General features: G+C 37.7%; 1 protein-coding gene across 4 annotated transcripts in view; it reads left to right on the top strand.

The window, feature by feature from the left end:
* Positions 1-24,759, top strand: part of Mitf (transcription factor Mitf) — a 170,110-nt gene that overhangs the window by 90,333 nt on the left and 55,018 nt on the right. The window lies entirely within an intron of this gene.

The following is a 24,759-nucleotide window of genomic DNA, read 5'->3' on the forward strand; positions in this document are numbered from 1 at the left end:
TCATACAACGAATAACAATTATCAGTAATAAAAACGAATCAGTTCTGTCAAATCATTTAATTGTATCGAGGCAGTCAATGAAGTAGATTAAATGGAGTGCTGAACATCAATCCTGAATCTTATATCAACGGTCTATGGATCTATATTGTTTTAAGGCAAGCCTACAAGTGGCTTGGTTATTTCTACAGTTGACATTGCGTTATTAAGAACGCCGGCTCCATAGTACGAGTATTTGCCGATGAATGATTAGCCTGCTGGGCGTTCCACTTAACATTTTCTTGTTTAAATTTTTATATCAGTACTTTCTGTGTACGTGTGTACAAACATTTCGAAATATAACCTGCCGTGTGATATTACTATCGTTGTAATATAAAGTATGTTATTACATTATCGTGCGTCGGCTTTTTGGGCATCCGTTTTTTTATTGTTAGCTTACTCACTGCCTAGTTCGTCTGTATACACACACACACAGAGGCTTTCGTTAGTGTAATTAGTAAATCAAACATTTCATCATCTACCCTGTTGTTATTAGTTCATCTATTATTATTTATTTTTTATTTTTTTATTGCCCTTGTAGGCAGACGAGCATACGGCCCACCTGATGGTGAGTGGTTACCGTCGCCCATGGACTTCAGCAATGCCAGGGGCAGAGCCAAGCCGCTGCCTACCATTTAATACTCTCCACAAGCCTCGTTTGAAGAAGGACATGTCATAGCGCTCGGGAAACACCATAGAGGGGAGCTCATTCCATAGCCGGAGTAAATTAAGTATGTAGTAGTAAGTTAAACAGTTCAGTTCTTTTTAGTTATTCTCGTTTAGAACCGAATGATTAAAATGAAACTAAAAGACAGAACAGTTAATTATCTAAACGAGCTTAATTAGCAAGTTAAAATGTCGCTTGTCGAGTCCGCTACGTAATAATTGATGAAATTGACACAAAAAAAAACGTATAGCAAAATAACGTTATTATTTATTTATTTTTATAGCAAAAACAACTTTCTCGCTAAAACAATAAGGCAAAAACACCCATAAATGTAATATTGATTACACGGTGTCCCAGAAATGGTGGTATTTTGAATCGAAATGACAAAATCGATTTTAAATTTTGGTAATTTAATTAATGTCCGACCTATTTGTGTTCGCAATTCGGTTTCATCATATCAACACAAATGACATAGAAAATCTTTAAGAATAATTATTTCATACGTGACGTTGTGATATCATACAATAGCATCCACATGTGTTTAATTATATTGTAAAGGACGTCTAGGACAATTAGGTTAGTTTTAAAATTAGTTATGCGTTCAGCATTCTTTTAGAATTCATTAGATTTGAATACTGTATTGTGGAATGAATGTCTTCTCCGGAGCAGATATAGGCATGATATTTTGGCTTCCAATAAGGACTTACGTATAAACATCCTAGCTGATAAATATGGTTGAAGTCGTCGTGGCCTAAAGGATAAGACGTTCGGTGCATTCGTATCTTGCGATGCACCGGTGTTCGAATCTCGCTGGCGGGTAACAATTTTTCTAATGTAATACATACTTAACAAATGTTCACGATTGACTTCCACGGTGAAGGAATAACATCGTGTAGTAAAAATCAAACCCGCAAAATTATAATTTGCGTAATTACTGGTGGTAAGACCTCTTGTGAGTCCGCACGGGTAGGTACCACCCCCCTGCCCATTTCTGCCGTGAAGCAGTAATGCGTTTCGGTTTGAAGGGTAGAGCAGCCGTTGTAACTATACTGAGACTTTAGAACTCATATTTCAAGGTGGGTAGCGCATATTACGTCATAAATGTCTATGAGCTCCGGTAACCATTTAACATCAGATGGGCCATGATACCTACCATCGCAAAATTGTTCGACGCCCGCCTCTCAATGTAATTCAGTGCTTGCCAAATTATATCGATGTGTTAAATTATTCTCAGGAGTTAACAATAATCAGGAAATACAAGTAAGATATTTAGGCATTTACTATAATCTACTTTAGTAAATAACCGCCTTTCAACAATACTCATAGTCTGGTACTGAGAAACGGTCAAAGATATTCCTATAGACACAGCCGACTGAGTTTCTCGTCGGATCTTCTCAGTTGGTCGCGATTCCGATTCGGTGGTAGACTCTGCGAAGCACTGCTCTTGCTAAGGCTAGTGTTAGCAAATTCTCTCAGGTTGAGGCCGTGAGCTCTCCTACCCGTCCGGCCGTAGCTGGAATAGCCCCTTAGGCTACCCGCAAATTGGTAGGAAAAAAAAGGTCAATGATAAAATTATGAGAAAAAAGCCTCCGAAAGGGGACTTCATGTCATATACAGCTTGCGGACCCGCACTTTAATAAACCTGCTCAAATAGACATTCTGCTTGGCGCCGAAGTATTCATGCAGATCCTAATTCAAATTCAAATTCAAATTCAAAATCATTTATTTCAACTTGGATGTCATCAAAAACACACTTGTTGAATGTCAAACTGTAAAAGAAAATGTTAACTCTACCACCGGTTCCAGAAAAAGCCACAGTCCTGAGAAGAACCGGCGAAATAAACTCAGCAACCTTTTTTTTTTTTTTTTGGATTTTCCTAAGACCCACAAAGTTGCCTAGGTCCGCCTGGAAAACTTGATTTATTGGAAACCGCATTTGGATACATACTCTTAGGGTCGAGCGCGCTTCCTTGTCATAATATACTTAATTTGTTTAAGTAGACAAAAATAATGAGTTTCAATAAGATACAAGTGAGATTCCAAAGGACGTCTCCAGACGACCCCCTAAAGAAACACCACATACTGACGCGGCATATGTACATGTGTATAGCGTCCACGTTGAAACCGTAAATGCGAAAACAAGTTTGTTTGTTTATTACGCTTTCACCGTTTAAATACTGGACTGTATACAAACGATTTTTGTGAACATGTCGGTCAAGGTTATAGAAGTTAGAAGACTTTCAAAAAAATCCAGAAAATCTACTCTTCTCAAGAAATAGGTTTGGTTGGTATACATGAAAAAAGCACACACAAAAAAGTTTCGTGTAAAAGGTGATTGAATCATTGACCGTTCTAACGGGCTTTCGTTACGGATAATTGTGGGGGAGGTAAATTGTATTGTGAGCCAATGATGGCTCATGATACCCACAAGGGTAGGTACGTGATTCTGATAACTTCTGCCGCCGAGCAGCAGTCGTGTGTTACGGATAGGATAGGATAGGTTGCGAAAGCCGTCGCTGGTCTCGACTCACGAGATGTATTGGTAACCACTTAACAGCAGAGACGTCTTGTGCTAGCAATAAAAACAATCACCTTAACCGAAACTTTCATAACTATCGCTACATAGAAACAAAAGGTTTTGTTTTCGTTACGGTTCCATCTAGTCTTAAAAACAATACGTTTGTACTCAAAATACTTTTAAAACTACAAATAAGTATGTAATTTGGCGAATTTACAGATAGATAGGAAAATGTATGTACGATATAAAATTTTTGTTATAAAATTAGTGTTTATTCAGGTTTACATGTTTAATAGTAATGATTAGAATCTGTGAAAGCGCACAAATGTAGAAGGAAACGGAAAATGAAATAAAGCTAGATGTAGCTTCTCGGGTTCTTCCAAAAAGTCCACTGAAAAAGTTTCAGTAAAAAAATTCCATTTCACTGTGACTTTGTTTCATCTCATCTCATTTAATTTAATGTCACCCAAATTGATTATTGTTTCAAATTGAACAACTTCATCTTGTTTCATATAATTTTTCATATCATAACAGAATGAGATGAAATTATTAGATTTGGCTTATAGGTCCAGTTACCATAGGCCATAAAATCCATCATTAAAAAAAAACAATTAAAAAATAAACGATTAATGCGGTCCGCTTGCAATGAAAAGTGAAGTTATTTTCCTTGTAAACTCACGAGTGTGACTCAGCTTTTGTAACGATACTGTAATTGACTACATTTGCCCGTCCTTATCAGTTATCCTGTGCGTCAATTGCATTGATAGAATTATATCCAATTTGTTTACTTAGTTTCGTGCTAAATTTTATTACGGCATGAAATGGTGGCTCAGTGATTACATTGTGATAAAATGTTTAAGTGAGAATTAGATTAGAATATCGTCTGTTGTTTATGCTTCGATGGACAGTAATAAATAGATGATGGAATTTAAGTTACTATTTTATAGGAACGAGATATTTATCACAACGGTGCAGACGCTAGGCCCTTTCGTTATTTATTACAATTGCATATGTATACGCTCTGTCACTATCGTGCACACTCGGAATTCTATCCTCCTAGATCCACATATATAAATTACTAGCTTTTGCCTGCGCCTTCGTCCGCGTCGAATAGTTCACAAATAATGCTTTATTTTAGAACAAATTTGAAAATTGAAAATTGAAAATTTTCCAAAATTCGACTATAATTAAATGAAATTATAAGTTTGTATAAACACTGTTAAGATTCTATTGTCAAAAACTATTCTACAGTTTAGACAAATATTAATAAAAACAAACAATATTTAATCTATTCTCAATTAGACCACAGACCAAAAGCAATAAGAAAAGTTTAACAATATACACATAGTATGCATATTGCTTTTGTGTGTGTCAAATACATTGTAGTGTGTGTAATGTTTTCTTTACTGTTTTAATGTATTTTTATGCAATATTTAAAAAAAAAATTATCATTGTGCACTCCTTCTCTATATTCTCTATAAGTGTAAGAAATTTCATACTCCTCCGTCAGCGCAATTTTCGTAAAAAGGGATACAAAGTTTTTCCTTCACGTATTAATATATAGATTTAATAAAGTATAGATGATTTGGAAGCCCCAACACCTAATCCTTCAAAGTGAAACAAAACGGTACGTAAGGTAAAACGTACCGTACCATCTCGTACACAGTGATCCACGTAACGGTAAAATAAGTAACAACAACCCGCACTGGCCTACAAAGCAATCGGCAATAAATAAATCTTTTATTGTAATGAATAAATAAAATGAAGGACCAAACAAAATTATATCATTAATAGAAGTGACTACTAATAACGAAACTATTAAAATACATTATAAATATTATTAACTAGCTTTTGCCCGCGACGCGGTTCGCGTGTGATAGTTACTTTGGCATTACGCTAAATTTTACCTCCACTTCATTTACGTAGAAAGTGAAAATAATTTTTGAATTCTAGAATGTTAAGGAGCTATTTAAATCCCTATTTAGAAACATTCTTTATTGGTGCTCCACTTGTATTGGCCTTACCGTTATATAGCCTATAGCCTTCCTCAATAAATGAGTTATCTAACACTGAAATAATTTTTCAAATCGGACCAGTAGTTCCTGAGATTGGCGCGTTCAAACAAACAAACTCTTCAGCTTTATAATATTAGTATATAGATGATAATTCGTATGATGATGTGTATATATATATACCGGATCGGTAAATGATCTAGTTGACCGGAGAAAGGATCTCGATGTGTGCCTCCGGCCACACATCCACAAAACGACCTTCATTGTAATGTGTAATGGTTTCGATCAATGCTGGCGTGTACGATGTTTGGCCATGCCTTATTGCGAGTTTAAAAAGAACATTTAAAAGTGCTGGTGACATTTGCTTTAGCGTTTCTTGTAATGGAAACGTTAGAGAACATTTGAAACACAAAATTTGCATTAAAAAAATGGAGCTTCGTATCGATAAACGTAAATGATTTATCAAGGTTAATTTTTGCTAAAATCAACGCTGACCCCGATGAAAATGTATGTATGGAATAGGAAAAAAAATACGCAGTGGAAAAGTAATTGGTTTTGAAATCAGTACCGAACTTGATTGTACCTGTTTTTCATTGTTATTGAAATTACGTTAGGGGTTTTTGTGTAAATGTGTAGTTAACTGGTTTACGGGTATCGGAGACCCAGTGAGGTACTAAGCCAGAATCGTCGAAGAAGTCTAAGTTTTATTCCGTCCTTCAAACTGTTTTTTTTGTGCATGAGATAGCAGCCCTTAGTGAAGGAATTCATTAAGAGCTCTTATCGCTTGTAAATTGATAGTCTGGTTCCGTCTAAACAAAACCCGAGAGCAGGTAATGGCGCAATGATCTCATTGCCATCACATCTAACATTTTGCGTAGAATATAGGTACCTGCTTTATCTGTAAAAAAAAAAAACGAAAAAAATCTATTGATTGCAACAGTTTCGCTTTCAGCGCTAAGAATGCGAAACACAAAAGATTTTTTATTCTTTTATTGCTTAGATGGGTGGACGAGCTCACAGCCCACCTTGTGTTAAGTGGTTACTGCGGCCCCTAGACATCTACAACGTAAATGCGCCACCCACCTTGAGATATAAGTTCTAAGATCTCAGTATAGTTACAACGGCTGCCCCTTTCTTCAAACCGAAACGCACTACTGCTTCACGGCAGAAATAAGCAAGGTGGTAGTACCTACCCGTGCGGGTTCACAAGAGGTCCTACCACCAGTAAATTAATTAATTACAATATCAATTTATTATATTCGTTGAATATTGCGCTCTGAATCATTGTGTTGATAACATTTAGCGTGACGGTAACGGGGCGGTTCCATCGTCATTGACGGGTAAATTCCCATAAAAATAATACATAAAGAAAAATACAAACAAATATTGGTCAATAAACGAATTTCGTTAGTGTTACAATTTGGAAATACCATTTAGTTTTAAATGTGTAATTAGCTTGCGACGATAGACGACATTTTAATGCTGATAGTATTATCTCAAACTTGCTTAAAAAGCTTTGAGTGTTTAACGTTATATGAGATAAACTAACCTTGCCATCGATATAATTTATTTGTATTCAATATAGTATTCTTTTTCTTCTTGCTTTTTTATCACGTTAACTGTGGTTGGCGCAATATGTTATCTTATAATGCTGCATAGGGATTAGACCATGAGATTTACGATCGTCAGCCTGCCCAATGACAACTCTTCTTGGGTTATATATCCGTATATCTATTCCAGAGTTTCATAGGAAGGAACCTTTGCTGTTCCATCTCTTATTGTTTCATTTACTTCATTTGTTTTAGGTTCCATCATTTGCATTTTATTACTATAAACAATTACACTAAAATTTAGACTTTCAATTACTAAAATTAATAAAAATATTACATTTTAATCGTTCTTCCTATTTAGTGTTGTTGTAAACCAAATTATTAAGAACCTATGTTATAAGATTCGTTTGTCTCTTAGTGTACTCATGTTTAGAATAGGATTCGTCATTTCAGTGATTATTAGTACACTAAAATATATATAGATGTAAATATAAACGGAAACACGCGCCTACAAAGTAAACAGTTTGATAGATATTAATACTAATTATTAACGTGAATGTCGGTAATTACATCGCGCTGTCCTTTATGTAGGTCGTTTTGTCGTGCATATGCCGTGTGTATGTGGAACTTGATTTTGTGGAGGAAAAATTTCATATTAATACACATATACAAGCCCGAAGTATGTTGGATACGGGCCGCTTTACTCGCGGGATATCTATGAAGGATGATAATGAAGGGCACATTTCAAAAACACGCTTTTACGACGCGATCGTTTTCTCTTTTGAAGGTCCGAATGGCGCTAATTGCGCAGTTGGATATGGGATTAAAATTTTCTATCATACACTGTTGGTATAGTGTAATTTAGGAATCGCATCTGACTTAACTATTATTTCATTAGTTGCAAAGTTTGTATGTGTTGCGCTTCGGATGTGGCAGCCGTATCACGCATATACTATAGATACTCACCATCTTTGGATGCGCTCTGGTGTCGTTCGTTGAATAAAGTTTTGAATAATTTACAATGCTACATTTAAACCGTTGGAATAATATCATATTTTACTGTAGTAAGAAGACATTTAGACCATACTATTTAAAGGAGTCATCCAATAAAATCTCGCAAACGGTATATACTTTTTTATATATCCTATTAGATAGAGTGCCTAAAGATTATGAAATGGATGAATAAATTGTAATCGATAGTAAATTTGAATAGGCTTTAATTAGAAAAAAATATGTTAATTGGTTTTTGTTTCTCGACTATACTTTTTATTTTGTCAGCTGTACGGGAAACTGCTACTAGTTAAGTTAAGAATGCTTTGCTGTACTCCATAAATAGTGCATTAAGCATCAGTACACACAGCATAATGGGATAGTATACATTTCCTTTGACTAATGGCTTTCCACATACAGGTTCATCCAAATTGGCTCGCCGACGATTGTGGAGTCTGTCCAATACAGCTTTATTACGTATTAGACAAGTCATTGGTAATTTTAATATTATAATAACATGGAATATTTGAAAATAGCACAATTGACGTTACACTGATTATGAATCACTAGCAAAACATACACGAGGTACAGTTTAGCGCAATGGCATTAGAATGTACAACTAGCCCAACACTTTACATCTGAACGATTTCGATCAAACATCTCAATGTTTTATTTGTTCATGGATCAGCAAATAAAAGAGTTCTTTTTTTTTATTGCTTAGATGGGTGGATGAGCTCACAGCCCACCTAGTGTTAAGTGGTTATTAGAGCCCATAGACATCTACAACGTACATGCGCCACCCACCTTGAGATATAAGTTCTAAGATCTCAGTATAGTTACAACGGCTGCCCCACCCTTAAAACCGAAACGCATTACTGCTTCACGGCAGAAATAGGCAGGGCGGTGGTACCTACCCGCGCAAACTCACAAGAAGTCCTACCACCAGTTAAAATATAACTTTTATAGCTTGCTTTCATTGCTTGCATTGCATTGCCATCCGCTTCGCTGATAGGGATACCGTGTGTCCCTACATGGCTATTCACAAGAATCATAGATACATGTTTCATTATAGTTTTTTTTTTTAATCAAGCCTCAGAATTTGGGAAACATTTAACAATGAATCATGAGATAACCACCGGTTATATTCACGCGAAGATTGAACATTTCCTTTGTAACGTGTTGAGAGCATGCTCGAAACATTTGCTGATACAGCGGCACCGCATCATAAACATCTTACGGCCTGCGTTTCTTGAATGAACAATTATTTCTTGTTCTCATCGAAAACAATAGTGTGTCACATTTACCAGAATTTGGCATTTTGTTAGTTCTATTGACGAGTGGAATGTCAATGCTTTTTTTGTCTGCGGGCGTTATAATAATGAATTTAAATCGTTTGGTTTAAGAAAGGCAACGTTATCCTGCGTAAAACTTCCACCAGGCAGTCTACATTCAGCGTAAAACTGCGACATTGACTTAGGTATCAAGGTAAGTAGCGGTATTCGCGTTATTGCTCAGTCTCTGACAAACATAAACATCAAGTAGACTAGGACGTGTGCGTATTTTACCAAAAAAAAAAGAACTATACAAAAATGAATGACGTTTCTCTAGATATATTTTCCGTAATTCTTCAATGCGCTCAAGGTTTTTCTCAAGGAATGAGCTCTTTTAAAGACAGTGTCCGTTGTAAATTTGTTTGTCTTCTGATTGATTTTCAATATGTTTTCATGTTTAGCCGTGCAACAGAGCGTACACTCTGAATATGTATCTGCGAATTGTAATGGCAACCTTAACGGTCTGTCGATGTGGCACCGTTATTAGCTGTCACACGGCATCTCCACACTCGGGATTACGTCGGACGTGCGACAGGACGGGCCAATAAAACTTGTTTTTTTTTTCCTTCTTCATTTCATTCCACCTCGAACTCGTAAACATGATTAAATACATATTACAGGTTCTTTGAACTGTCAATTGGCTAATTGGACTTTTGGCCGGTTCAAGATTATCCACTTTCTGATCTATTTGTTGCGTTATTTTCGTGCGAGTTCAATGTTTGTAAATGCTCCCAGGTATATTTGTGAATTATGGCGATGCGTTAAGGAGGTAGTTTAAAAAGAGAGGTACTGGTGATATTTGCTGTACGTCTCGATTAGACCCTGATGTTAAGGGGTTACCGGAGTTCATAGGCATGACTTGCTCCAGTCCCCACTGTTCGAATACTGTATTGTATGACGGTGATTCCACCCATCCAACCCAAACGCATGAAGCTACGAGCTAGATAAAGGCGGGATGGTGGGCATAGGTAGAAACGTTTGGCCTTACAATAGCCCTTATCGCTAATAATCTTAATATTCGCATAGCATATTCGGTTCTTTTTTGCGCATTCAGTTACAATCTGAACCAACTCATCAACTTGAATACGTAGAGACACTCAAAATAACTCCGTTCAAGTTATCGAACGTGACAACAAAGCAATTTTTTTGCTTTTGTTAATTAAACACCGTTCTCGTCGCTCCGTCTTCTTGGTCAAGGGCGTTGTTGAACTTTTTTTTCTTCTTTTCGAACGAAATCAAGCGCGGTCGTTGCTTGCAATCGTCAAATTGCGCGTTATGTTTTAGGAAAGATATAATTTATAAGCCGAATTTACTTCGCTCAAATCTCAATCTTTTGTAGGTATAGTCTGTAAGCAGCCGGCTTCAAGCAACAGCTTTGCTACCTAACAAGGTCTCATAGGAACGCGTGCAGGATCTTGCTCCCCCAATTTCTCGAACGAGCCTTTGAGCTTGTTCACGATCCTCCGATATAGAAATTCCTCTCAAATATTCGGCTCATGTATACAGTGATTGGACTGTTGTGTGGCTCGTTCAATCCCAGAGGGTTAGTGAACATTTTTATGAGTGAATACGTAATAGGTGTTCTTGAATTTCTACGATGGAAGAATACAATCTCCGCTTCGCGTAAACGGACTTGTTGTTAGTCTGGACAGTGTAGGTACCAGCACTCTGGCATAATTCTTTAGTAAAACAAGAACTGGGATTACTTTTAATTTGTGTTTTTTATATACAGATGTGAAGGCGGATATTATGTTTTTTTTTTATTGCATAGATGGGTGGGTGGACCAAACTCACAGCCCATCTGGTGTTAAGTGGTTACCGGAGCCCATAGACATCTACAACGTAAATGTCGTCACCCACCTTGAGATATAAGTTCTAAGGTCTCAGTATAGTTACAACGGCTGCCCCTGCCTTAAAACCGAAACGCGTTGCATCATAGCAGATATAGGCAGGGTGGTGGTACCTACCAGTGCGGACTCACAAGAGGTCCTATCACCAGTTCGGCCAAGGACCAAATTTCAAGGCGACACTCATTCTATGATGATCAACTAACTCTCTGAACATCGTGAGATTGGTCTGCCCATTTAAATAAATCTATATCTATATATCTATACATATATAAAAATGAATTGCTGTTCGTCAGTCTCGCTAAAACTCGAGAACGGCTGGACCGATTTGACTAATTTTGGTCTTGAATTATTTGTGGAAGTCCAGAGAAGGTTTAAAAGGTAGATAAATATGAATTAAATAAAAATAACAATTTTGTTTTCCCTTTGATGTGTCCCCCATCGGACGGATTCCTTTTGTTTGTTTTAAGTTTATTTTATACAAAAGCTTAGGTCTTTTATTTATCGATTGAGGCACTACGAAGTCTGCCGGGTCAGCTAGTCATAAATAATGAAGGTTTCCGTACCGAATCGCGTACCGTCGAGCTATATAATTTCGTATGCACGCGACGCTTTCATTTACATACACACATACGTACAGCAAGTGCAAGTATCCATTAGTGTTATTTCACGACACTGGATTTCCGTGACCCAAATTATTAGGAGGATAAACGTAAGGAGGTAACGTATGCGACCTGTTTCTCTATCAGATAAAAAAATATGGTAAACAAAATACTAGTTTTTTTTTTACGAAACAAAGTTGTTGCCTAACGCGACTGCGATCTTTATCGTTTTTGAGGAGGATGAAATGGCGACCTCTCGGTTTGAAGATTTGATGGTGATATGTTTAGTAGGTCTCGTGGTTCGCGACCAGGTCGTGGTTCGATCCCGGGACCACTCTTTAGTATTTTTTTTTTCTACCTATGCTGATAGCCTTGAGAGGCTATTTCAGCTTCTCCTTGACGTGTAGGCGAGCTCACGGGCTCAAACCGGGAGTGTTGCTAACACTGGTCCTAGCAAGAGCAGTGCTTCGCAGAATCTACCACCGGATCGGAATCGCGACCCACTGAGAAGATCCGGCGAGAAATTCAGTGGGCTGTATCTATTGGTTAATTCGGGACGGTGACCGGTACTTGTGGTACCTAAAAGCACCGTTAATGGATCGGGAGGATCCGTAATGACGTGTTTAGGGCGACGTCGACCACTCTTTATGTCAAATGTGTTCATAAAGGTTTTTTTTTTTTTACGAGATAAGAAATCCGGTTCCCAAAACGAAGCTTAGTTGTAGAAAAACGACTTTGTAAAAACCGTTTCGTAACAAACTTTTTTTTTAAAACGCCGCAATGTAATTCAATATAAGACTCGATGACGCGAGGTGAATAATCTCTTGCTTGTTTTTTGTTTTTTTTAATTACCCTCACAGACTTAGGATTGGCCGTCTGTCGGTGCCACGGGATAATCCTCTTTGAATAATCGGTCTTGTTTTGCAAGTTTTATTAGGAATTAATAGAAGTCTTCATTGAACTTCTTTGACTTAATCATAAAATTAAAAATACAAAATCTAGATAAAAATAATAATAATTATGTAATTGTAAAATTTATTATGAATATTTTCACTTATTTTCTATAAAACTTAGTTGTTCGTTTCAAACATTGTCATATTGGCTAGGTGGTGCGATGACCTCCGGATGGATTTTCGCCAAGAAGTGGATGAGGAGATCCTAAGACCGATCTCAGTGGTGTGGATTGGGAGAGGCCTATGTCCAGCAGTGGACGACTATAGGCTGATGATAATGATGATTATGACGATTGTCATATTAGAATTGTTCAACCTCCAACGCGTTGCTCCAACCTGTGTGCTCACAGAGACTTACATAACATTGGTCAATCTGGTAGAATAATCCCATCTTTATAAACGAGGTCGTATTCTTAGACGAATCCCAATCATTCATCATCATTCTCCTGCCCTTTTCCCAGTCACCTGGGGTCGGCGTAACATGTTTTCTCCTTCCATTCTCCTCTATCATATACCATTTCTTCGCTCACTCCCCTCTTACACATATCGCCTTTTACGCAATCCATCCATTTCTTCTTAGGTCTACCTCTTCCTCTATATCCTTCCACATTCATAGTTAACACTCTCTTACCAACTTCATTTCGTCTTATCACATGTCCATACCATTCCAAACGCGCACTTCTCAGCTTCTCTAATAAAATTATTATTTATTTATTTATTAAATAGATAGGCGATCGACCTGACGGCTCGTTTGGTATGTTAAGTGGCTATCGGAGTTCCTAGACATCACTACGTGAATGCTACCACCCACCTTGAGGCTTAAATCTCAATTGTATAACGGCTGTCTGTCTCTTCAAACCGCTTACTGTTTCGCCGGAAAAAAAAACACGCTTAATGGGCGAGCATAGCGCTATCTCGCTTTAACATCAACAAGAGAATATCTAATGGCTCTTATAATAAAAGTGTTTGTTTACTTCGTGCTAATCTACACGCGTCAAGTGTCTGGTCAGCATCAAAGCCCAGGTCGTAAATCGTAATTATAAAGAACGTAAAATAATATTAATAGCAAGCAACACGAAGGATCTACGCAATGTGGCTGGTTCACCGGCTATTGTCTTCTGAGATTTCTCATAAAACCGATTTGTGGTAAGTTCATTCGTGATTTTTCGATGAGTTGAGGTTAAATAGTGTGATATTAAGATTGAAAACTTATTGAACGTTTGTTTGTTTTAGCCGAGTCATTCTTGTTGTTTGATGTCGGGATTACAAGGAGACAAGTACCCTCAAATACTACTTGTATTTAACTAAGATTCTTGACCTATTGAGGTTCGCGGGATCCGCTGGATGCAAACAGCGCAGGACCGATCTTTGTGGCGAGGCTTGGGGAGACCTATGTCCAGCAGTGGACGTCTGTGGGCTTATAATATAGGAAAAATATACTTGACGGGGGTACGGGGGTGCAGAAGATAAACAGGATAATTATCACTGAGCATTCCAACGGAAGTCGTTTCATGATTATTTATCGATACAGAAAATTTCCATCGAAGGGCGTAAGGACAGAATCTTTTTTTTTTGTTTTTAACTGTCGTGAACTTACGGTTTTAAGACGATTCAGGATATTAGAGATATGAACAAAAACCTTTAGAATGCTTTTAAACCTTTGACTGCTATGTAGGTCACCGGTGCCCTACGCGACCCACTGAAGTAATTATGTCCATTTCTGTTACTAAGGCGCCGGAATATCTAGTAGACTCTAGGAAAGACGAATCCGAAGATACTGAGAATTAATCTATTTCCAAGAGACCTAAAAGACGAAAATATACATTAAACAAATAAAATAAGGCAAAGAGTCAGGCAATCAAGGCGCTTAGTAACAGAAATCGACATAATTACTTCAGTGCGCCGCGTAGGGCACCGATGACCTACATTGCAATCAGAGGGTTAAAAAAGTTTTTTTCTTTCAAACAAATAATATTTCAATGAAAACTGTTTTTTTTCTGTTTTTCTGACCGTATCTGTTACTACGCGATGTGTATTCACGAGTCCAGGAGCGTTTTGTACATTGTAATATATTTATTAATTACTAAATGCGTAGGTATACGTTTCATTAATTATTATTGACACTTATTGTAAAGGGCGTGTGTGTCGTCAACATCGATAAGACGAATCGGCGACCATTTTATTTGTTTCTCCTGAAATTTGTATTGATCTGTATCGCTTTATTGATTATATATTTTTTATGCTAAATATAGATTCGATCGCCAGTAAAGTTATTAGAAATACGCGTGTGCGTTGTTGATGTTGCTAATTGAAATTCTTGTTGTGCGATACGATCAATTTTCATAACAATAGCTTGTTGAATGAATAACTTCTTGAATGTGTTTGCCGTTTACGTCGTAAAACTTTTAAAAAAGTGTTGTTTTTTTTTCAGGACGACTGTTGTACTAATTGAGTTTAATGACTTGCGTTACATGGTATGGAGTGGAGTTTCTAGCAGGCGCCAAAAATAAAATGTTGTTTATTTATTTATATATGTGTAAATTAAGCTCTCTTGGCCCTTCATTACATTTAAATTTCCCGCGCTTTAACTTCGACTATCATAATAGTATTATTATCTAAGGTGATCTTCTCAGTGGGTCCCGTTTCCGATCCGGTGGTAGATTCTGCGAAGCAATACTTTTGTTAGGGGCTGGTGTTACTAACGTGCTCAGGTTAGAGCCCCGTGGGCTCATCTACTGGTCAGGTTACGCTGGCTTACCCTCTTAGTTACCAACTTAGGTAGGAAGTAAAACTTTACCACCATTGTGATTTGAAACCAGGCCATGAGAGATACTGCCAAGTTTTATCAAAATCGATTGTATGGTATACCATACAAGTATGAACATGCAAAAATTCAGTCATCAAAAAGACAGATAAAAGAAACACAGATAGATATAATAGTTTCTTTTTTTTTTTTGTTCAAGCTATGGCCAAGCATGCCGTGCCAAGTTAGTATGGACAAAAATCGAATTGATACTTAAAGCCAGCTCAGAGGTCGATTCGTCCAATCTACCCTTTAGAAAATGGGTTACTTTAGACTAATGACTGTCTAGGTCTCAATTGTTGAGTGTAAGCCAATTAAAACAATTTACCGACTAGGTCCGCGTAAATGATAGACGCGTTGCGTGGTAAACTAACATTATTCGCAATGTTGGTTTTTAACTTCGCGATTGACCACAATATAATAAGGTTAAATGAATATAAATACGCTAAGACTAAAAATAGTTGACGACTGTTTTCGACTCTACAAGTACATTCATTACCAATGTCAGTTTTTTTTTGTTTTCAAAATGGCAACATCATCAATCTTGAGGTTTCGGGTGATTAGGGTTTGCGACTATTAAGATTTACGTATTTACGGTTTACGATATGAAAGTTCTTTTTTCAAAAGGTAAATAAATTATTTTATAGTATTTGCTAATTTAGTGTTAAGCGAGAACAAATTCAATATTCACGCAGTCTTGACGTACATATATGGTAAAGATCGTACACGGAAATATATAAATGGGATTCCCCAAAAAGATCTTATATTTTCCTCAAAGTAGTATTACGTACAATAATTAAGCAGTTCCAGGTGAGTTTTTAGAGATTGAATAAGTTAAGTAAAATTTACGAGAGAAAACGATGAACATCCAATATGATGAACCAAATACAATATGTTAACGTTAGTATGACAAAAACGGAACGAGTTCTCACCGTCAGCTGATGATAGTAAACTTGAAAACATTGCATTAACTAACATTGATAGCTATAATTAAAAAACACATACAATTGAGACCTACAATTAAATTATAAAATTTACAATTAAATTAAAATTTACAATTACAATTAAATACAATTACAACCTTACAATTAAATTATACAATTTTCATAAGAGTATTTTGGTATTTATTATTTTTTTACTGTTGGTACCGCGTGAATAGACACCACCATCCTGTCATTACTGTCACTAATGTCACACGTATTTTTGATAATCCGGTTCTCACAAATCTTGGAACGAACGGTTTCACGGTAGGAGGTTCTCTCTGTGTGTTTTGTATAGTATGTTCCATGGGGAGGGTTCTGGAGAATGTTCGATATAATTCTGTCAAACTCTATTTTTTCATCGCACCGCTTATCACCGTAGCAGAGTTCATGTACACCACCACCAGAAACCAATGCGTAGGTGCATTCGCAGTGCATTTCTAGAGTTATTTTTGACACATACCTACCATGCGTCTTTGGACTGAACACCCCTCCACTGGGTTTCGGCGAGCGCTACGATCTGCCTTTCAAACGGGTTTCGGAAAAAAATACTCCTCTGAGTTAGGCGACGGTGATGACCACACACGAACAGGCAGGCCGGCAAAGTCAACTTTGGTTTTTTCCTACCAAAGCTGATGGTCTTGAGAGGCCATTTCAGCGTAACCTCAACAAGTAGGTGGGCTCACGGGGCTCAAACCTGACGACGTTGCTAACAATCGCCCTAGCAAGAGCAGTGCTTTGCAGAATCTACCACCGGATCGGAAACGCGACCCACTGAGAAGATCCTACGAGAAATTCAGTGGGCTTTGTCTGTGGGTTAATTTTACTCGCCAAGTCCTTCGTCGCGAACGACGGGTTCGACGAAAACAATCATCGGTGCATGAGGTGCCTAAAAGCACCGTTAGTGGATCGGGAGGATCCGAAACGACGTGTTTTAGGCGATGTCGACTGCTTTCCATTCGGTCCGCAGGATCGGGAATGTTGTTACAAAGGCAAAGTCAACGAATAAGACCCATTCGTGTGATGTTAATCACGCATGCTGCACTTGTAGCAAGGGACATTATTATCAATTGATAAAATGCCAACGGTAAGGCGGGTTGTGCAACTCATCGGAACGAGGACAAAAACGGAAGGTCATCGAAAGTAGTGTTTTGCTGTTTGTAACATTTAATGTTTATTGTTTACGTACCTACTGGTCGTAAAACGTGCACTGTCCTACTGATTTCAGTCGTAACATTGGATTGGTACTACGGCACTAATTATTGGTGTCTAATTATGACTCATAATTAGGTGTTAATGCAGGTTAGGTGGTGCAGGAATGAAACAGTGCTTCAGCGCGTTCATATGTCCCGAAAAATGTTGCCTTCTATCAAAAAGCGCAAGATAGAATATCTCGGCCACGTGCTCAGGAACGATAGATACATGCTACTGCAGTTGATAATTATGGGCAAAGTGGACGGAAAGAGACGTGCTGGGCGAAGAAAGAAGTCATGGCTCGGGAATATCCGGGAGTGGACCGGTATTGCCTCCGTCGAACAGCTGTTCCGGCTGGCTGCAGATAAAAACGAATATAGAAAGCTAACGGCCAACCTTCAGGATTGAAGAGGTATTGGAAGAAGAAGAAGAATTAGGTGTTGGCGTATTGTAAGTTTGCACGGTACCAAGATCCTATCAAGCTTTGCCGCGAAACAGTCAATTATACAATACAAATGAGAATTCGATCTCAAGATGAGTGACGATATTGACATTGTGTAGATATCTAAGCACACCGTTTGCAGCTGCTAATATATCAGACATAAGGGGTGTAGCTATTCCCAGGTCACGCGTCAAACGACGACGTCCATAAATATTATTGCGACATTGATTTGTGTCCATTTTCTATCTGACATGGGAAATTTCCGGTGGTAGGACCTCTTGTGAGTCCGCACGAGTAGGTACCACCACCCTGCCTATTTTCTGCCTTGAAGCAGTAATGCGTTTCGGTTTGAAGGGTGGAGCAGCCGTTGTAACTATACTGAGACCTTAGAACTCATATCTCAAGGTGGTTGGCGTATTTGCGTTACAGATGTTTATGGGCTCCGGTAACCACTTAACACCAGGTGGGCTGTGAGCTCGTCCACCCATCTATGCAATAAAAAAGCGAGGAAACTAATAAATTAAAAATCTTTTTTAGCAAACATTTGTAATGGATTGGTTTTGTAGCAAAAGGACGCTTGCATAATATTCATCTGATTTTCTCGCATGCCCAATACGTTCATCTAGATATACTGTAGCTTTTTAAAGAAGTTTTCATCTAAAAAATAATCATTTTGTAAACCATAACGGGTAGGTAAGACTATTAATTAACCAGAGATCTTGTATAACAATAAATAATTTTAAACATTATAGAGACATCCATTTCGTGTCTTGAAGCGCAATGTGCTCAGAGCAACACTGAAACACCTGTGAGCACACCCTTATATCTACCTATACCTTTAACTATATATACGACATCAGAAAATATCTCGAAATTAAAATTCGAACGAACTAAATATCTTTTTTGGTTTTCAAAATTGTCTTATTATAAAGAGTTGATACTTTAAACAAGACGGCCTTGTTTATGTGAAAAGTAACTCATAATAAATTTCAAAGACATTTACACAAATCAAATCCAAAAGCAACCTAATAAATTGTATTGAATCATTAAAAAACTGTCTATTTAACGACATTGACTAGCAGACAGCCTTGTTCTCTTTATCTAAGTTCAAGGCTCGAGTTTGAAACACGACCGAAGGGCCAACTCTAGAAGAAACTTGATTACAAATGTTATGAAACAAGCAATATTGCCTTAGGGTGTCGCGGAACGTTTGACACGATACACATTATTTATTCACGTAGCACACGTGTGAATTATTCTAGAGAATCGACTTATAGATGTTAATACACTGTCATTTTAATATATGTCTTTTAGCTTGCTTTTTTTTCCTACCTAAGCTGATACACTTAGAGGCTATATCAGCGTAACCTTAACTAGTACGTGAGCTCACGGGGCTCAAACCTGATGACGTTGCTAACACTAACACGAACCCTAGCAAGAGCCGTGCTTCGCAGAATCTACCACCGAATCGGAAACGCGGCCCACTGAGAAGATCTGGCGAGAAACTCAGTGGGCTGTGTCTGAGGGTTAATTTACTCGTCGAGCCCTTCGTCGCAAGCGACGGGTTCGACGAGAACGATGACCGGTGCTTGAGGTACCTAAAAGCACCGTTAGTGGATCGGGAATTAGTTTGAAAAACTCTGAGGAATCTAGCTAATGTCTCTTGGGGCAGTTCCCAAAGATTTCGTAGCAAGCTTTCACTGAGCTTAATATGATTTCGGGAATATTGCTCGTAAAGTTTCCGATGACCCTGAACGTCTAACCAGCACAATCCAGGGTAGAAAGCGTACAATCACAACTAAGGACGAATAAGGCATCGGAGCTGTTTCATGTTAGTACAACTCTCCATTGGACAAGTGCCAAAACGTTAAGAGTTCAAAAGCATGCCTCAAAGAATTCATGAACCTCAGCATGTAGGGGAAAATATTGAGTGTTACACTTGACCATGCTTCGCTGTGCTTAATCCGAAATTTTGTGTGAAATACTTTTGTTGAATCTACAATGCTTGCGTGCCATCTCGTACGATAACGGTATTAGAAAACCTTCTTGGATTGTCAATAGTGGATTAGATACAAAGGTGGTCAATATACAAAGTGCCTCAATCGGATAAATGTAAAGTCAAAAAAATGGAATATATAGACAACAAACATCAAGTAGTTAATGTGTCAATGATTTTTAACACGTTTTTATTGGCTTGGCCTGTCAATTTAAAACTTTCAACGTTTGTTTGTTTTTTTTGCTGCTTAGATGGGTAGAAGAGCTCACGGTCCACCTGGTGTTAGGTGGTTACTGGAGCCAATAGACATATAGGTACCACGCAAATGCGCCACTCACCTTGAGATATAAGTTTTAAGGTCTCAGTATAGTTGCAACGGCCGCCACGCCTTTCAAACCGAAACGCATTACTGCTTCACGGCAGAAATAGGCAGAGTGGTGGTACCTACCCGTGGGGACTCACAACACGTCCTACCACCAGTAATGAACGTAATCTTCATCAACTTTTGAGACCTTCGATTTACTTGAAAATTTGCACACGTATCAAGGACCTTGCCTTAATCCGATCACCAGGATTTAAAAATTGATTATAGTTAAACTAGTTTTTTAAATCTAACTTGCCGAGATATTTGCGGTCCGTGACCACTTTTCAGACCAAATTCATTTGTGGTTCTTTTGGTTATAATAAAAAAATAGTTTTATCTAACTATATAAAAATTGAAACTGATACATTTGTTGCTCCTTCTTCTTCAAAGTCTTTTTCTAATATTATTTATTTCAATAGTGAAATACAAACGAAATTACATATCAATTAAACAATGAAAACTTGTTAAGAGCTCATCGAACTCTGTTTTAACATAGTTTTCATCTTCCATTTTCGTGAGTCTAATACATAATTGAAACAACTTTTCCTGTGACTGATGCCATTTCTTTTAATTGATATTAGTTCCACCAACATTAACATTGCTACTAACAGATCAATCGTAAACAACCGTAAACCCATTAAACCTTTACACATTTGACTTTTTCTGGTCATAGAGCGGATAATGGGCCTGTTTAAATGTCCCGCATATTCCTGCAGCTTTTGCGTTTCGGTGATGACTGCAAGTTTAATGTGGGTACTTATCTTCTGATGACTATTCAATACTAGCCGAATCGCGCCCTCTTTTGTCTAACCAGAGACATTTTAACCGAATATGAATCATGCATATGAACAGGAATATATCATACGTTGCTCCGTGGGCGTGTTTGACAGTGTCCAACTGTTTTGATAACAACTGATATGTAACTTTTTAAATTGGATATTTATCATTTTGATTTTAAAGTTTCAGATCATTCCGTCTATTGACTTGTTCGTAAAGTTTTTCATGTAATTAATCTAAATTTTCTTGACTTATAATCGTGATCAGGAAATTTTTGCGGGATACAAAGAAGGGAAACGAAACTTGAGCATTTTCCTATTCTCTAATTGTTCTTTCACCCTTGTCTGCATCTATGTATAGCTACGTGTTTCATTTTTAGCGATTTTTATTTTCTTTAGAATAAGGATCAGGTCATTTTATTATAACGCCACCTACTGCTAGTGTTTCCGCAATAACTTTCGTGAACTCTACAGATTATCGAAATGGATCCTTTTATTGGAGCATCTTTGGGATATCCAATTGCCCTGGGTCTACTCAAGAGCTTGTGTGCATCAAGTTCAGGTTTGTTTGTCATCCACGCAGAGCACAGAATCCGCTAGCAGTACCGATTTTATAATGTGTCGGTACGTTAAATTATGTTTTAATTAAGTAGGCACATATAAACGCAAATGCAGTTCAGGAAAGGAATCCGCAATAATCCTAGGGCTGGTTCTCATATCATACAACGTAAATTTACTGGGGTCTATTCTTCAATCAGCATCGTAAAATAAGCATGGTTTACAAGAAGACTCTCTCTCTCTCTCACTCACTCACTCACTCACTCACTCACTCATTCACTCACTCACTCACTCAATCACTCACTTACTCATTCACTCTCTCTCTCTCTCTCACTAACTCAATCACTCACTCACTCATTTATTGAGCTCTTATCAAAGGTCAGTTCAGTAGTGTGCTTCAATACGTAAAACAATAATTTCTATTCGGGTCGACTATCTGAAGCCATAGCGAACTAGGACTTTCGAACGAGGCAGTAACTCAACAACAAAAAGACACTCTTATCGTAAAAATTCGAGATGAGGATGAAAACAAAAAAGGAGTTACCAAAATTTTAAATAACCAATACTACATACCAGTAATATGTAAAATGGTATTGTATTCGTTTTAGAGATACCGCACGCACTGTGTTCAGCCGAAGTCATTGACTCGAATTACGATAATACAACATTGATTACGGTACAGTTGTAATGTCGAGTAAAATACATATTTGGAAAGTGGAACTAATAGTTTCAATTTTTAACATCCATTTATTTTAATCTATGTATACATATTTATTTATGCCTAATGAAGTCGGTATACAGGTATGGACAATGTATTGCTACGAAAGATTATATCATAAGATGAAACTACAAATTTAAACAGTTAGTTTTATAGCAACGGTAGGCAGCGTAGGCTCTGCCCCTAGCGTTACTGACATCCATGGGCGACGGTAACCATTTGTCATCAAGTGGACCACATGCTCGTCTGTCTTCTTCTTTTTACTTCGGTTTCCTCAATACTGAGGGTCGTGACCACCTCCTCGCAACAAGAGTTTATTCGGGATCATCTATATCTGCCGCCGATCTGTCTCGTCTGTTTCGCCTCTATCTGTCTACAAAGGCAATTAAAAAAAAACTACATTTTAAATGGGCATAGTTGATATAGGATTTGCCATTTGTTTTGAGCTATTAACAAATTTGTTGCAAGGAAATTCTATTTTAACGGTTCTCGATGAGAAACTCAAAATTGACAGGCGCGTCCCCAGGCGCTTAGAACAATTTCTGTAAGGCATTTTTTGTACACAACCTACCCATAATACTGTTGTACATCTTTGTACTCGAAGAAATAATGTTTTTCGTGTCCGTGAACGTTAAAAGTTGACTGAAATACAAAAACTAAGGTCGTCATGACCTCATTAGTAACAATTATTAGCTAAAATAAAATATCTACAAAAAAAAACATTCGGAGATTTCGCGCTCCATTTGTGGCTTATTGTTTATGGGTTTGTGCATTATGTTCGATCTTTCCGGACTTGAGAAGATTAAGGTTTCGTTATGTCTTCTAAGTTAATACTGATTCACTTTTCAGGGCCTCACTCTAATAAAAGTCCTGTAGATGAGGATTATTTATGAATTTTCTATAGTTTTCCTCTTCGGGAGTAAAGCACTTTTTTCTTAGCCAAGATATGTAGTCGAATCCACTTATTATGTGACATTTAGAACACATTGATGCGTGTTGATACCCGTCTTAAAATATTGTAGTTCTTGCGATATAACGCGTGTTTATTTTGCTTTGTAATCTGCTTACTGTAGCCATGATTGCGCCGATCTTCATTTTTATTGTTATACGAAAATGTTTTTTTTTTGTTGCTTAGATGGGTGGACGAGCTCACAGCCCACCTGGTGTTAAGTGGTTACTGGAGCCCATAGACATCTACAACGTAAATGCGCCACCCAGCTTGAGATATAAGTTCTAAGGTCTCAGTATAGTTACAACGGCTGCCTCACCCTTTAAAACCGAAACGCATTACTGCTTCACGCCAGAAATAGGCAGGGTGGTGGTACGTACCTGTACGGACTCACAAGAGGTCCTACCACCAGTAAATGTACTTGTAGTAAAGTAAATGCAGTAAATGTACATTTTTTTTTATATTTTCTTTTCGTACTCATTAATTGTAAACAAGCGCCGCGGCTCAGGTCTTATGCGGTCGATACCATGCCAGCAGTCAGTCTTGGAATGTCTCAGATGCCACCGGCGTATGATGTGTTAAAAAGAACATCGGCATTAGTATCGTCTAATTTTCCTGGCACTACCTGCCTCATTGCATTTACAAAGTACATCTCTGTCTCGCCCCATCGGGATTAGGTTTGAGGAGTCTCCTCAATGTTAGGTATTTTTAATGTTAATTAGAGCAGTGCCGACAATTTAGTTTAGCGTTTATTTATATATTTATATATAATATTTGGTCCAATCGACCAAATATTTGTTAAATAAATTTGTTAATTAAATAAATATAAAGTATAAAATGAAAATTTTGAAATAAATCCGATATAGTACGTTTTCTCCTACCTATGCTGATAGCCTTAGTGGCTATTTCAGCGTAACCTTAACTAGTAGGTGAGCTCACGGGGCTCAAACCTGATGACGTTGCTAACAAGAGCCGTGCTTCGCAAAATCTACCACCGGATCGAAAACGCGACCCACTGAGAAGATCCGGCGAGAAACTCAGTGGGCTGTGTCTGTGGGTTAATTTACTCGACGAGCCCTTCTTCGCAAGCGACGGGTTCAACGAGAAAGATGACCGGTGCTTGAGGTGCCTAAAAGCACCGTTAGTGGATCGGGATTACGTTTGTGGCGCTCAGGAAGATATATAGAAAATGTTACGAAGAGATTACGTATAAGTTTTAGTTTATTTTCTTCTTTCATTATGTACCGAAATTTACATGAGGCGAGTGACAATCACGTAAAGATATATTACAATACTAGCTGTACCCGTCCGCTTCGCTGGGCATTTAAAATTTACATTATTATTTCTCACCCACCCCCACAAAGATGTTCATCATTAACGCCCCCGCAACTGGTGTAGAGAGTCTAACACTCATAGAAACATTAGCCTATCCATTAAGTATGTGTATTTTCTACATGGATACCAAGTTTCAAG

The sequence above is a fragment of the Bombyx mandarina genome, chromosome A1, assembly GCF_030267445.1.
Source record: "Bombyx mandarina strain Sakado chromosome A1, ASM3026744v2".
In the NCBI taxonomy this organism is placed as follows: Eukaryota; Metazoa; Arthropoda; class Insecta; order Lepidoptera; family Bombycidae; genus Bombyx; species Bombyx mandarina.